Consider the following 15,629-nt stretch of genomic DNA (forward strand, 5'->3'; position numbering starts at 1 on the left):
CACAGTCAGAGAATGAGCAAATGCTATCCCCATTATTTTCTCTTCTTTCCATTGCCACTGCATATGTAATCAACAGAGAAATAGAGGTCTTAGGTATGAGGGACTTAATTTATTTTTCTTCATATTGCTCTAGCTAATATGGAACACTGTACATTTAGCCTACTGTATCAACTGTACAAAAGATGGCCTTTGCCTTGCCCAGCTCTTTCCCTGTTACTTTCACTGTTGGGCTATATATTAACCTCTACTTCCCTCAGCCACTGTTGGACTCTTTCGCCATTCTGGATTTGTAACAGTTTACCTATGTGTGGTCTTAATAGGCATTGGGAATAAAGGAAGAATGGTCTACCTCAGCACTTCTGTAATCTTTGACTTTCTCTCTATTGATCTCGTACTAACTTTGTACATTTTCTAGAGCTGATAAAAATATTTAAGTTAATGAAGGAGAGCTTCTGTTTTAAGAAAGCATGTGTTTTCTCACCTTCCACAGCCCCCATTTGCAATAATAAAGAAATATGAAAACTATAAACCCACATGAAAAATATGAATGAGGGGCTATCAGCAGACATTTTGAGAAATTTCTGGAAAATAGAAATTAGACGAACAATTAAGTGTTACCCATGTAGCAGGAAGGAAAAAGTCATCGGTTTGGATGTACCCACTAAAAGAGCTGGAGCTGAGGAGGAAGCTGGTTTCCAGGCAGAATTCTGGACTTCGTGGATGAGCTTCACTGAAACATCAGAGTACAGCAGGAAAAGGTAAGCACAGGATCCAAGAAACAGAGATTACATGCAGGAGAGAGGCCAAGCAAAGTGCTGTGATGAAAGGTATGAAGTATGCCCATGGAGCAGCCAGCTGAGACTAGAACAAAAGGATGGAGCACTCCATGCAGGAAAATTCTAGAAAGGAAATACAAAATTATACATTAAAATATGATCTAAATACATTAGCAGAATGGGTAGATAGGAATTAGAACAGTGTCCGAGTGCTATTAATATTTCCTCCTCTTCCATGATTATTTTCAGGTACTCTGAAAATAATGCCTAAAGAAGACCAAGCAAACAAAGAGAAATGACAATCATATTATTTAGAAATATGTTGTTAGATACCAGAACAAACAGCTAAATGTTCAGAGATTTTTTTTTCCTCAATGGTGAGGAGTGATGGCAATAAGAAATCTATGCAATTGCCTTAGTTTAATTTAAAATTGTAATAAATATAATTATGAGATAACATAATTTATGTACTAATTAAAAATGAAAATACTCCACTGTGATGAGCATACACTTAACAATTCCTATAGAAAAGTATATCTTCTATGGATGTAAAGCCATCAATAGATATCAAGTGCCTTAACCACTGCATATCCTGAAAGCACATCCTAAGAAAATAATAATACATATCATCAAAGATTTACATGTACATATGTTTATCATGGTACTTTTTATATTAAGGAACTTTATAAATCAGCAAAATATGCAATAGGAAAATGATTTAAAAGATTATGGTAAATATTTTTAGTAGATTAATGAAGAGGTTGAGAATGAATACTGAGAATCCCTGACTATTAGATTATTGAGTTGCCTCTAGTTCCCTTGATCAAAGAGAAACAGGCTTTCATGTGCATACTTGGCATAATCCCTGGAGAGAAGTATGTTAAGAAAACGTTTTGAAATGTTTCCTTTTAATTTAAAAAACATGTTATAATAAAAAAGATTATGGTGTTATGCCTGGCACATTGAAGATTAAATGTTTGTTGAACTTCTAGGAAAGAATATTTTGTAGTTATTAAAATCCATATTTTGCATTTGAAAATATATTTAATGATATGGAAAATATTCATGATTTCCACGAAAGAATAAAAATTACATGTACCACATAATTTTTTTTTTTTTTTTTGAGATGAAGTCTTGCTCTGTTGCCTAGGCTAGTGGCATGATCTCGACTCACTGCAACCTCCATCTCTCAGGTTCAAGCAATCCTCCTGCCTCAGCCCCGCTAGTAGCTGGGATTACAGGCACGCACCACCATGCCTAGCTAATTTTTGTATTTTTAGTAGAGACAGGGTTTTGCCATGTTGGCCAGGCTGGTCTCGAACTCCTGACCTCAGGTGGTCCACCCACTTTGGCCTCCCAAAGTGCTGGGATTACAGGCCTGAGCCTAGTCAATCGTCATTTTTAATAAACACAAAATCTACATAAATATACATATAGATAGAAAAATAATAAGATACATCAAAATATTAACAAAGTTTATTTCTGGGTACAACTCAATCTTTCACTTTTAAAGAAAATTTTAATGACAAAATGAATGTGTGTTACTTTGAACAATTAAAAAATGAACATGTGTTACAAATTCAGAACATATTCTGACAAAAACATTAAAAATATTGTATTTTCTTATGCAATCATTTTAATAAGAAGTACGAAAGTTGAAACTGTAATAAGTATTCCTATCTAAAATATTTTGGTTTACATATTCTTTTTGACCTAAGGGTAGAGGATGTTATTTGCAACTCATCCAAACTCATCTTTAAAAATTTGAGAAGACAGTTCAGTAGTCTATTTTTACCATAAATCTATCTTGAGAAAGAATGATGATAGCCTGAAGGTTAACATATATTCATTAATATTTTTTTTTACTAAATTAGAGAACAACATAATCCAAACAGTCTTATCCTTTCTCTAAACCTAAAAAAAAAGTTATGAAATACCTTTTGAACTTTTCCCCTTTGGTTTCTCAAACCATAACATTTTTAGTTCCCATGAGTAAAGTACATTCTTAAAGCTATAAAGTGTGAGAACATTATCCTGGAAGCAAGATAATGCTAAAGTACCAAATATATTTCAACACTGACAACTTTATAACTTTTATAACTTTGAAGGCATATCAAAACAATTTAAAAACATGTTTCCTTAACATTTACAATGTAAAATCAGCTAAAACTGTACTAAGAGGGTAAGGGCTAACAACTTTTCTAAAAATTCTTATAATTAACTCTTATTAAAATGAGTGTGTATGTGTGTGTGTGTATGTGTCTGTGTGTGTCTGTGTGTGTGCCTGTGTTTGAGTAAAGGGCTTTCCCATGATACTTTCCTATTCATCTTGAATAACCTTCCTAATAAAATGGAAAAGCATAGGGCCAGCCTGGTGGCTCATGCCTGTAATCTCAACACGTTCAGAGGATGAGGCAGGAAGATTGCTTGAGGACAGGAGTCTGAGACTAGCCTGGGCAACATAGTGAGATCCCCACTCTGAAAAAATACCAATTAAAAAAAATACAGGTGCAGTGGCACACATCTGTAGTTCTGGCTACTCACGTGGCTGCTATGAGAGGATTGCTTGAGCCAAGGAGTTCTAGGTTGCAATGAACTATGATTGTGTCACTGTACTCCTGCCTGGGTGACAGAGAGAGACTCTGTCTTAAAAGTAAAAAAAAAAAAAAAAAAAAGGAAAAGTATCGTTGCCATTACTCTTGTACACACTAATCTTAAATGCTAATGGTTTATCATAAGTTTTTCTAGGTAACTTCAGAATAGAAACCTATTTTAATTTATATTGTTAAAGGATGATTTAGGCTTGAAAAGTTAAACATAATTGATACCTTCTATGCAGAATTTAATTAACCTGAGTTGTAAATTAGCAATATCGTTTATGTATGTCAAAGTATTGTGGTTAAAAAATCATATTTATTGAGATTCTTTGCCAAGAGGAAAACAAATGAAAGAAATAAGTTTGAGTTGCTCCTAAAACTTACAGACAATTTTCTGGATACACCGTGAGACTGTAATAACAATGCCTCATGCAACTGAAAAGTTCATAGGTAGGCCTGGCTTTGACTGAAGCTTCCTCCAGCATTTCAAACACTGTCTTACAATTATACTGTTCGAAATATTGGCTTCCTCTTGGGTTTCTATGAGGCAGCTTTTCATTCAGGTACAAATCACTGTATCATTTCCAGTCTCTTCTGAGAGTTACTGTGGAAATGGAAAAAAAAAATCTCTTTCTTAGAAAAACTAGCAAAACTTTCTTATCTATATTGAGTTATCTTCTGGACCACTGCCAACATTCTAGGTAACCATCATTTACTCAAAACAAAAATACCCTCTTCCTTTCTTTACCTTATCTAACCAGTCAGCCCTTTGGGATTGGAATGGCCGCATGGCCACAACTTAGCTGTTTTCTCCTTTTCCTACTTCTTGGTGGAATTGTTGGGTTCTGGAATGTCTGCAGTTCCCCCTTGGTCATCAGATTAATGAACCAATCGATCCCCTTTCATGCTTAAGCCAGTTTAAGTTAAGCTTTCTGACACCTATTTGGGACAACTTCTGGGAAAAGGCTATCTTTTAGCTAGTAGTTGAAGTATTCAATTTTAATATGAAATTTATTTTTTCTCTTATGGTTTGTGCATTTTGTGTTTTTTAAAAACTATTTTCCCATTCAAAGTTATAAAGATAAATCTCCTTTACCAGTGTTTATCCAACTTTAATATTCATATAACCACCTGAAAAGTTTTTAAAATGCAGATTTAGCTTGGTGGGTGGTATTGATATTACTGTTTACAGTCCTCACTTTCATTTTTTTCACATTTTCATCTTTAATCTACCCGAAAATGATTGTGAATGGTATGAAATAAGACTAAATTCATCACACACACACCCCCATATAAATAGCCAGGTATTCCTAGAACTCTTTACTGAATAATCCATAATTTTAAATATAAGACAAATCCCCCACCCTGTTTTTCTTCCTCAAAGTTGTCTTAGCTACCTTTTGTATTTTTCTCTTTTTTAATATGTATAATCTTAGACTCTGGGGGAAAAAAAGCTGTCAAGACTCTGAGTTTACTTGAATTAAAAGTATAATCTGGGTGAGAATTAATCTGTAACGAGTCTTCCTAACACGAAGATGGTATGTCTATCCATTTATTTAGGTTTCTTTAATGTTTTGTTTTTAGTTTATATGTTTCATAATTTTCTACATAAAGTTCATGCACATATTTTATTACATTTGTTTTTAGGTACCATTTATTATCTATTCTCTCTCTCTCTATATATATATATATGTATATATACAAACACAAATTCACACATACTACTTATATATGTAGATATATCTACGTATATATATGTAAATCTCCACTTATGGATCCTATCTAGAAGTAAAATTGGTTTTGATATATTGATCCCATATCTAAAAATGTGCCAAATTCTATTAATTCTAAAAAGCTGTCTGTAGTTTATTTTGTTTTTTCTACATAGCTCTTCTAATTGCTGAAAATCAGTGGTAATGAAAAATCTCAAATGTAGCAAAGCAGACAAAGTAAAAAAAGACAGATTCCATAAAGAAACAAAGATAAAAATAACGTAGATTTCTCAAACAATGCAAACCAAAAGACCATGGAGGGGCATCTTTAAATTACTGAAAATAATGAAAAACAACAAACAAAAAAAACCCCAAAAATCCCTATTCACCTAAAATTGTATCCTTCATTTGAAAATGAAGGTAAAATAAAGACTTTTCCAGAAATCATCACCAGCACTGGCATGACAAGAAAAGTTAAAGGAAACCCTTCAGGGAGAAGGAAAGTTACATCAAGAAGAAATGTGGATCTACATGAAAGAATAAATAGCACTGGAAATGGTAAATGGGTTGGCACATATAAAAGACTTTTTAAAAATTATTTAAACCTTTTAAAAAGATGATGGGATTGCTCACAGCAAAAGTAGTAATAATGTTTTGCAGTTTATAACATATGTAGAAGTCAATGTTTGACAAAAAAGGCTTGGCGGGCGCAGAGAGAAAGAAAAGTATTTTATTGTAAGGCTCTTATACTTAAAATAAGTAATATAATATTTGGAGGTAGCCTATACTAAGTTAAATATATATACTAAAAAATGAGTAGTATAATATTTGACAGTAGCTTATAGTAAGTTAAATATATATACTGCAAATCTTGGAGCAAACACACAGACACACACAGACACACAGACACACACACACACACACACACACACACAGAGTATACTTCATAAGCCAAGAAAAAAAATAAAGAAATATTTTAAAATACCCAGTGAAAAATAATTCAGGAAAACAGGCAAAAAAGCAGCTAAGAACAAATGATAAAAACAGAAAACAAATATAAGAAGGTGGTAGATCTGAACCCAACCATATCAATAATCAAGTTAAATGTAAATAATCTAAACATTCAAGAGATTTTTAGATTGGATACAAGGGCAGGACAAAATTATGTTATGTTCAGGAAACCCACTTTAAATACACAGACTCAGATACATTAAAAGTAAAAAGACGGGAAATAAATACTGTAGTAACACTTCCTCAAAGAAAGCTGGAATGGCTATGTCAGACAACATAGATATCAGGAGAGAATATTACCAGAGATAAAGAGGGCCAACTCATAGTAAGAAATAAGTCTCTTTATAATGAAGAAATAGCAGTCCTAAATGTTTATGCATTTAATAACAGGTTTAAAAATACATGACAGAACTGAAAGAAAAAATAAAATTTTGTTTTTTAGTCTTCATCTACAATTCTAGTTGGAGACTTCAACACCTCTCTTTTTCTTTTTTCTTTTTAGAGACAGGATCTTGCTCTGTCACTCAGACCGGAGTGCAGTGATATATTCATAGCTCACTGAAGCCACAGCCTCCTGGGCTCAAGTTATCTTCCCACCTCAGCTTCTTGAGTAGCTAAGACCACAGGTGCATACCACCACGCTTGGCTAATTACAAAAAAAAAAAAAAAAAAAAAAAAAAAATTATAGAGACAGGGTCTTGCTATATTGACCAGGCTGGTCTTGAACTTCTGGTCTCAAATGATTCTCCTACCTCAGCCTCCCAAAGTGCTGGAACTACAGGCATGACTGACTGTACATGGCTATACCCCTCTCTCAGTAATGAATAAATTTATAAAAGGATGTTATAAAAATTTAAAACTTCTGCTCCTTAAAAAACACAGTTAAGGAAATGAATGGGAAACCAGAGAGTGAGGGAAAATCTTCGCAAAACTGTTCAACAGAGGCCCTTTACAACCCAATAGGAAGACAAACAACCTAAATACAATAGGGAATAACTTTGAATAGACTCTTCACCAAAGAAGATATACTAATGGCAAATAAATACATTATGCTCAATCTTTTAGAGGAATGTAAGCTAAAACTACCATGAGAGACCATTACACACTGTGTTAATCACCCCCTATTCACCATATTGGTGAGGGAGGAATTCCCACCTAGGGTTATGGGAAGGCCCAACACAAAACCCAGCACCAGGCAGATGAAACTGAGAACAGCTTATTAGTCACATGTACTCACAGCTTGTAGGAGAGGACACTGCATGCTCAATGGGGGTTGAAATTGGGAACAGAGAACAGCTGAGAGATGTGGGAGGCAGACTTTGTAACATGAAGAGGGTGAGACGTCCCCTGGTTCCCACAGGAATATGTGATTGGTTTCCTGGAATAATTTCACAGCTGGCATGGAACTGAAACCCTGCTACTCAGGGGTAAGTGGTCCCTCTGTTAAGGAGTGGTGGTTTGGCTAGGGTACCTTATCCATGGAAGAAGAGTGACGAGGGGATCCTCTGGTTAGGCCATTTGAGACCCTCTCAGTTTTACCAGATGTCAAGACAGTACATAACATTGTGCTTTAACTTTTGGCCTTACACCACACACATCCACCAGAAGACTGACAAAATCAAGTGTTGGTAAGGATGCACAGCAACTGAAACTCTCATCCAGTACTCGCAAGAAAAACAAATGGACCAGTCACTTTGGAAAAGAGTTTGGCAGTTTTTTATAAACTTAAACGTAACTTTACTATTTGACCCAGCCATCCCACTCCTAGGTTTTTACCCAAGAGAAGTAAAAACATGTGTCCAGAGACACATGTCTCTGGACACATGTTCCAGTGTTCATAGCAGCCCTCTCCAAACTGGACATATTACAATGTCCATCAGCTGATGAAATTGTAGTATGTTAGCATACTGAAATATTCATGGGCCATATAAAGGAAAGAACTACTACATACAACAACACGGATGAATCTCAGAAGCATTATGCTACATGGATGAAGCCAGACACAAAAGACTAAATATGGTATGATGATATTAATATAAAACTCTAGCAACAGCAACATTAAAATGATGGAATGCAAATCAGTGGTTGCTGAAGAACGAGGTGAAACCCAGGGCTAACCTAATTCGGCCTGTCAAACTTAATTTGCCTTGTTTGTAGTCACTTGCTTGTAGTTGATTTTAAAATCTGCATAGCTAAAAGTCATGCAACTAAGGAATATGTAACTAAACTTCCACTAGTTTCCTTATAGATAACATCTCTGATGTACAGGTCACCAGAGTAATGGTTGCTTGTTTTTCAGGAAATTAGGATCAGCTCTTGTCCAGTTCAAGCTGACTGACTCCGCTGACCTTCCAATTGACCTGTATCAATGTCCAATGAGTGCCCTTTTGACATCAAAAGGCCAAAAATTCCACCCTCAGATTGTGCCAATGACACCATTTTGCGAACATGCATCCTATGAAAAGCCAAGAAGCTTAACTGCACTCGCACAGATCAGCAATTACCTCACTTTTCCTTACCACCAATCACCTTTTTCCATGCCTTGGACTGCCTTGTTCTTTATTCCACAAATAACCCTAATACCCCGACTTCAAGGAGGAGAATTTAAGGGGTGTTCTCCCACCTCCTCACAAGGCTGCCTCATGAATAAAATGTTTTCTCCACCGCAAAACTCATTGTCTCAGTGATTGGCTTACTGCAGGATGGGCAGAACGTGCCTGGTTTGGTATCAGAGGAATGACTGCAAAGAGGTATGTTCTGTATCTTAAATATGGCAGTGGTTACATGAATGTATGACTGAAACTGGTGAATTTTATTGTATGTAAATTATAACACAATAAAGCCTGATGAAAAAACATGAGGGGGGAAACCTCTCAAGGCCTTAGTTTCTAATATCAACAATCTCTCAGGGCAGCTGCTGCTTCAGGCAAGCATAATACTCTGAGTTTCTGCTTCCTCTTCTTTTGGCCTTTAGGGATTTCTTTTAATTTCCTGTGATATCAGTGATAAATATTTATTATATATTTTTTTGATTTGTTGCAGGAGTTTTTTACATTTTTTAATACCTTGTATGCCATATTGCTGCAAACAGAAATCTCATTTTCTCTAAAAACTTGCTGCCTTTTAGTGCTTTAAATGAGACCTGTGTACTTTTTTGAGTAAATTTTCAAAAATATCATAAAATTTCCTCACCTTTTTATTAGAAAAATCTCACATTTAGGCTCAAAAATATCACTGCTTAAAGTATGGAGAAACTATTTTAAAAGTTACCAACTTGGGCATTAATGCTACGTACTATATTCTACATTTAAATATATTACCAAATACAGAAATGTAGTATAACAATAAATAGTTGACATTAAATTAAAATGAAATTAATTTCAGATATTGAATTTAGAAATCAGTTAACAGTTGTTTGCAAAATTTGAATTCTATGTAATATGGGGGATGAGAGGACGTCTTGTTTGTCAAGACATCAAATAAAATGAGAATGTCCTATGTACCAAGCATTGTGCTAAGCATGGAGGATACATCAGTAAACAAAATTCAGTATCTCTTTTCACATAACACTCATAGTTTAGCAGGGAGGACAACCTTAAGCAACAATTGCATATAGAAGGTTTAATAATGCACAAACTGAAATGAAGAAAAATTACAGGGTGCTTTTCATAGCATAAACAGGGAATCTAATCTATTCCAAGGACCTAGGGGACATTATTTGGAGGGAGTTATGTTTAACCTGAAACCCCTATGATGAGTAGAATTCTACCAGTCAATGTGGTGCAGAGGATAGGAAATGAAGAGTGGAGAACAATGAACATTTTAAGTGATGGAACAGCATTTATAACGTCATGGAAAGCCCAGCACATTCAGAAAGTGAAAAAGCACAGTATATAAAAAGTGAAGGTGGAAGAGAACAGTGAGTTTTAAAAATGGTGCAAAATTGAGAGGATAATTGGAATACTGAAATGCTTTTAAACTTCAGATTTTTCTACTTTCTCATGGCAGTGTGAAAAAATAAATACATTTTAAACATTTTGATGTTTGTTACCGATGTTCATTTAAAAGTCCTCAGCTGTAGTGCTGTTCTAAATGTCCTAGTTTGAATATCAACAGACAAACAATGATCAGAATTTAAAAACACTCATCAGATTCTTACCCAGTAAATCAAAGCTTAAACAGAAGCTGGCAAATCTGAAGGAAGACACCTATTGATTGGGTAAAGTTTATGAACTCCTAGCGGTTTCTGTTTTCCTCTCCTCTCACTCTCTTTCACCTAATTCATCTATGGAAACTGCTTTCTAAATACTGTATTTTCTTAAACTTAAGATGCATTTTTTACTCCTTTATTTTAACACTACTCAAATGGGGTTTCCTTGACAAATGATTTTCAGAAAAAGTTTGTAAGACCATATATTACTGAATTTTAAATTAAATGTGAAATACGGATCCCTAATAATTGCTTTCCATATATTCAGGAAAGTCACCCTATGACATAATACAGAAAAACAAATATGTATGTAGAATATCGCCTGTTGTACTTTGGTAACATAATTAAAAGTAAAAAACTAGGAAAATTTTCAGCATAAACACAGATATTTCAAAGATGGAGGCTAATGGTATGAACTGTGCATGCTTAGTAAAGAATCATTATTCATGAGGACTAAAAAAGTCATTTGTACAAAGCTTACACCTAATTTTGAAGAGAGGATGTTTTAATTCTTATTTATATATTACTTGACTGAGGGAAAAAACCATTTAACTAAATGCACTCAAAACCCTAAAACGCTAACCAAAGGTGCTAAGGAGTCCAAGATACTAAATGTGAATTACAAAAAGCTGTATATATTTAGATGAAAGCAATTCCAGAGAATCTGAATTTGAAGGCTTAGATTCAAATGTTATGATAATAAAACAAGAAGTATGTGAATGTAAACTAATATTTCTTCAACTTAAGGTACCTATGGATTTCTTTGGGTTCTTTGTATAATGCAGAATCTAATGTAGTAAGTAGGTCAAGAGCAGGGCTTGAGATTTGGCACTTCTAACAAGATTCCAGACAGAACCAATTAGGCAAGATATCAGATTAAACACTAGTGTAGTATCTTTCTGCTGTCTCTCAGTCCAAATACTAGATTGAAGATAGTCCTTAAACTGGAAGTACTACATTCGCTCCAAATCCCATTATTTCCCTCCATCTCCACTGTCATCATAATTCAGGTCACTCTTACTATGTTTCTTCAATTACCGTAATAGCCTCCCACTGATTTCTCTGCCTCTAGTTTTGCCCCATTACCCATTCTCCATATTAAAGCAGTAAAATAAATCCTTCAAAAACTCAGATCTGGTTATCATATTCTGCTGCTTAAATGGTTCAGTAAATAAGATACAAGCTGCCCCTTGGGCCTGTGTCACCTGACCTCCCCCCGCCCCCCCCATACACACACACTGCACACTCAGTATGCTAGCCCTAGTGAATTTCTTTCAAATGCTCTTCAAGTCTTTGTTTATGCTAGTCCTTTTGCATAAAGCATCTTCCCTGGCTATATTCTGTTCACTCTTTAGGGCTTAAGATAAACATCACTTCCTTCCATGCTGATCAGTTTGATGCCTAGCCTTATCACAGTACTACACATTGCTATAGCATATTTAACTGTCTTTGCTGCTTAGCTGTTAGCTCAGGAAGAACAGGGACCATGTCTATGTTGTTAGCTCTGCCTGTATCCAGTGCCTGGCACACTAACTGGCACTAGTAGACACTTCAATCAACTTTCATTCTAAATGTATTCATTAATCTATCAATGAGGTATTCATCTTTGGCTGACTCTTTTCTAGAATTCATGATTATATCTTTCTTCAGTCAATACATTTTTTCCATAGAAAGAATACAGTATGATTGACCAGGCCCTGGCTTTACCTTGATAAAACCTTGCTTATCTGGAAACCTTGATTATAGTGAAACAAACATTAGAAAAAAGACTGAAAGCTGGAAGACTCATGAGAATTAAAGTCATATGAATAAATAACAGCTATAAAAAGTGGGTATAAAAATCAAAAGTATAAAAAGGCACTAAAGCAGCAAAGAGACAGAAGTAGATAATTTGGCCTCTATAGTAGAAAAAAGCTTTTCCAAGAAAGGTATTGGGTCTTTGAGGATAAGCAGAAACTTGCAGATGAAAGGAAAAGTCATTCTAGACAAAAGAAATGTGTTTGAAAACATACTTTAAGAGAGTTCTGTGTATTTATATTCTCTACAGAATTGTAGATGGTGCTGGAAACAAAGACTTCAAGGAAAAAAGCCTTTGCTGTCCAGCATAAAAAGCTGGGCTCTACTCATTAGTAACAGGAGAAACACAAACATACATTTTTAGCAGCAACATGGCATAATCAATTTAAAAAAATACACTTTCATAGTGGTGTGGATACACTCAAGGAGGCAAGATCAGTGAATAGTGCAAGCAAAGAATGAGAAACCTTGAATACAGTGGTAATGGGAAAGGAGATAGATGTATGGAATACTATAAGTACAGTATAAATAACAGCACTTAGGCAGGGGATGTACTAGTAGTAGTAGTAGCAGTAGTAGTAGTAGTAGCAGTAGTAGTAGTAATAGCAGTAGTAGTAGTAGTAGTAGTAGTAGTAATCTTTGAGTGAGAGTCTATGTACTGTTTTTGATAGTGAAGTGTGGCAAATATGCCACCACAAAATACGCCATTTTGGCATAAGATTATTTTGAGCTAAAGGCACTTGAAAATCAGCAGATGCAAAAGAGACACTGGCCTGCCTGCACCAGGAAAAAAGTAGTATCACTGAAGGGAGAAGACTTCCATGTGAAAGATGCCCTCCCTGTACAGGCAGAGAAGAAACATTCTTGCTACCAGAGATGAGTGGAGGTGGAGAAAAACCTGTACAAATGGTCCCTGTTAAAATAACTTACCTTCCTTTATTCTCTTCATACATTTTACTTTTCCACAATTGCTACTTTTCGTTCAACCTACTATACAAGCATTTAGGTTTTGCCACATCTTTGGATCTTCATTTTCCTATGGGGGCTCCCATGTACATGGGAAAATCCGTTTGTCTCCTGCTAATTTATCTTATGTCAATTCAATTCTCAGGCCTAGCCAGAGACGTTAAGATGGTAAAGTTTTGCCTCCCATACAATAGCAAAAGGCACGCAGACAAAACGTCCTCCACCTTACGAGGACTTATAGAAGGTAATGCTTTCCCATCAAAGTGGGGAATGGGAAAAATGAAAAAAAAAAAAAAAAAAAAAAAAGCGAGCCAGTCATGAGTCTAAAAATGATCAATCTTTACTATAGTTCAACTTAATAGTTTTACAATTGTAATTACAAATAACTATTCCATAGCTTATTTTTAAACATTTTTTCATAAATATCCTAACAGAGCTACAGTCTTCGAAAAGCTCAAAAGTTTCAGAGACAAGAAAACAAACACAGAAACACTGTTGATGGGGAGCCTGGAAAGGAGATCTACCTGGGGCAAACATTACTGGGAAACTGCAAAAGTAAATCTATAGGGATGGCCAAGAGACATACGAAACATGTACAGAATTCTGTTGCATTGTCACAAGTGCCTCTCAGGGTTTCAAGAAATGAAGAGCTACATCTCATGATTTCATAAGTTGATTTGCACTCCAAGCACATAACACCTTAAGTGAACTGAAGTTCTAAAACGAAGTAGAACTACTCCAAAATATTCAGCCTTCTCATCACTCAAATTTCCTGACTGTTCAACTTTCCCGTGATTCTCTACTTTTCTTACCACCCATCGCCCCAACATAAAATTAAAATAATTTATACATTTGGGATAGTTACTAAGTCCCACGTTTTTAATTTTTAAATGCTGAGTTTAATATTTTACATTTAAATAATTAAAAAGCAAAATCAAATTAAATTTTTACTAGTGATTTAGTGAACTTCACTGAGGAAAAAAAAACAAACCATATATATACAGTCCTAATTCCCACAAGTATTAGGAATAAATATGTCATAATAAAATTAATATGAATTTTTAGAAATTTCCTCTTCAAAAATACATTTGCATGTTCTGAGTGTGCTACTGCTGTCAGTGCTGTACTGACCTTCCAGCTTTCTTCTCTGAGTGGGATAAGAAACCTGCCATTTTCACTAGGAACATTAAAACTCAAGAGACACAACAATTAAAGCTTTAATTTTGTAGTTTAATGTTTCACACTACCTCTACTTCACTTTCTTTGTCATTCCATTTCAAAGAAAGAAGGCAAACCTGGGGACTGTTAAAAAGTAAAAATCAAAGCTACAATGTTATTTGAGCTCAAAAAGTGCTGTAGTTTATAAAATTGAGGTTTTTTTTAAAAATTAATTTTTATGCTTCCCAAAGTGTGTATCAATTATATAGTTATGAGTAATGAATGGCATGAAACAAGGTCCCAACGTTTTCAAATTTTGTTTTTAAAATATATTACAACATCACATTAAAAACAGTAGAAGAAAACAAGCAACCAGGATAGAACTACTTTTTTCCAACTCAACAGTACTTAGCTTTACCTAGAATTTTCGTATAGTTGATGTTAACTTCTTCTGAACGCTTTCTGACTAGTATTTTACCTTATGTATTCTTTATAGTATTTCCATATAATTTTTACCTAGACCTATTCAGAGCATAGCACAGACAGGGCAGCACAAGCAACTGACACCTTTGTTGGCAGCACAATGTTTTTTCATCCAGTTTATGAGAGAATGAAAAGAATGAAAGTGAAAATTTTACTTAGAGTTAATTACTGTAGCTCCAGGTAATCTCTTCAGAAGTCCCCTGCTTCACCATCTCAAGTTAATCAATAATGGCTGGTTTATGACTGGAAACCACTTACCAAATTGCCTAAACAAGAAAACTTTTTAAAATAACAATTTGCAGATCTGTCCAACAACTTCAATAAAGTCGAATTTGCTTTATTTTTCCAAAAATTATGTTGTCAAGATAGAGACTCTTTGTAAGTGTAAATGTATGATGTATTATGAATTGATTTTTAGTTCCTGTTAGAGTTGTTAGACAAGTTATTAAAGTTTAAGAAAATTTGAATTCTAAATTTCCACCTGATAACATATATGAAATATTTTATATTTTCAATATATACTTATATTTTGCACACTGTATATAAACTAGATTAGAAATGTTTTAAGTCATTTCACTGTGTGTATATCTGCACTATATAAAGAAAAAAAGAAAGGCAGAAAGACATTTTCCTTCTGTCTTCCATAAGAAAACTTCAAAAATGTTTCTTTTTAAAATTGAATTTTTCAAAAGGGAAAAAATATCCTCTTTGATGGGAAATCACTTGTTTTAATAAAAGGTAAAACACTGCCATGTCAACCACAAGGTGGTGCTATAGTTCCATGCTGGCACTGATATTTTAGGAGTTAATCGATACAGTAGTTTTTTCCATTATAACTATAACCTCTTAATTTTTATAAATGTACTTCTCTCACAATCAAAAAAAATTAAAGCTAACATGCTTCATTAATTCTGGAAAC

Source organism: Papio anubis, chromosome 3 (genome assembly GCF_008728515.1).
Source record: "Papio anubis isolate 15944 chromosome 3, Panubis1.0, whole genome shotgun sequence".
Taxonomy (NCBI): domain Eukaryota; kingdom Metazoa; phylum Chordata; class Mammalia; order Primates; family Cercopithecidae; genus Papio; species Papio anubis.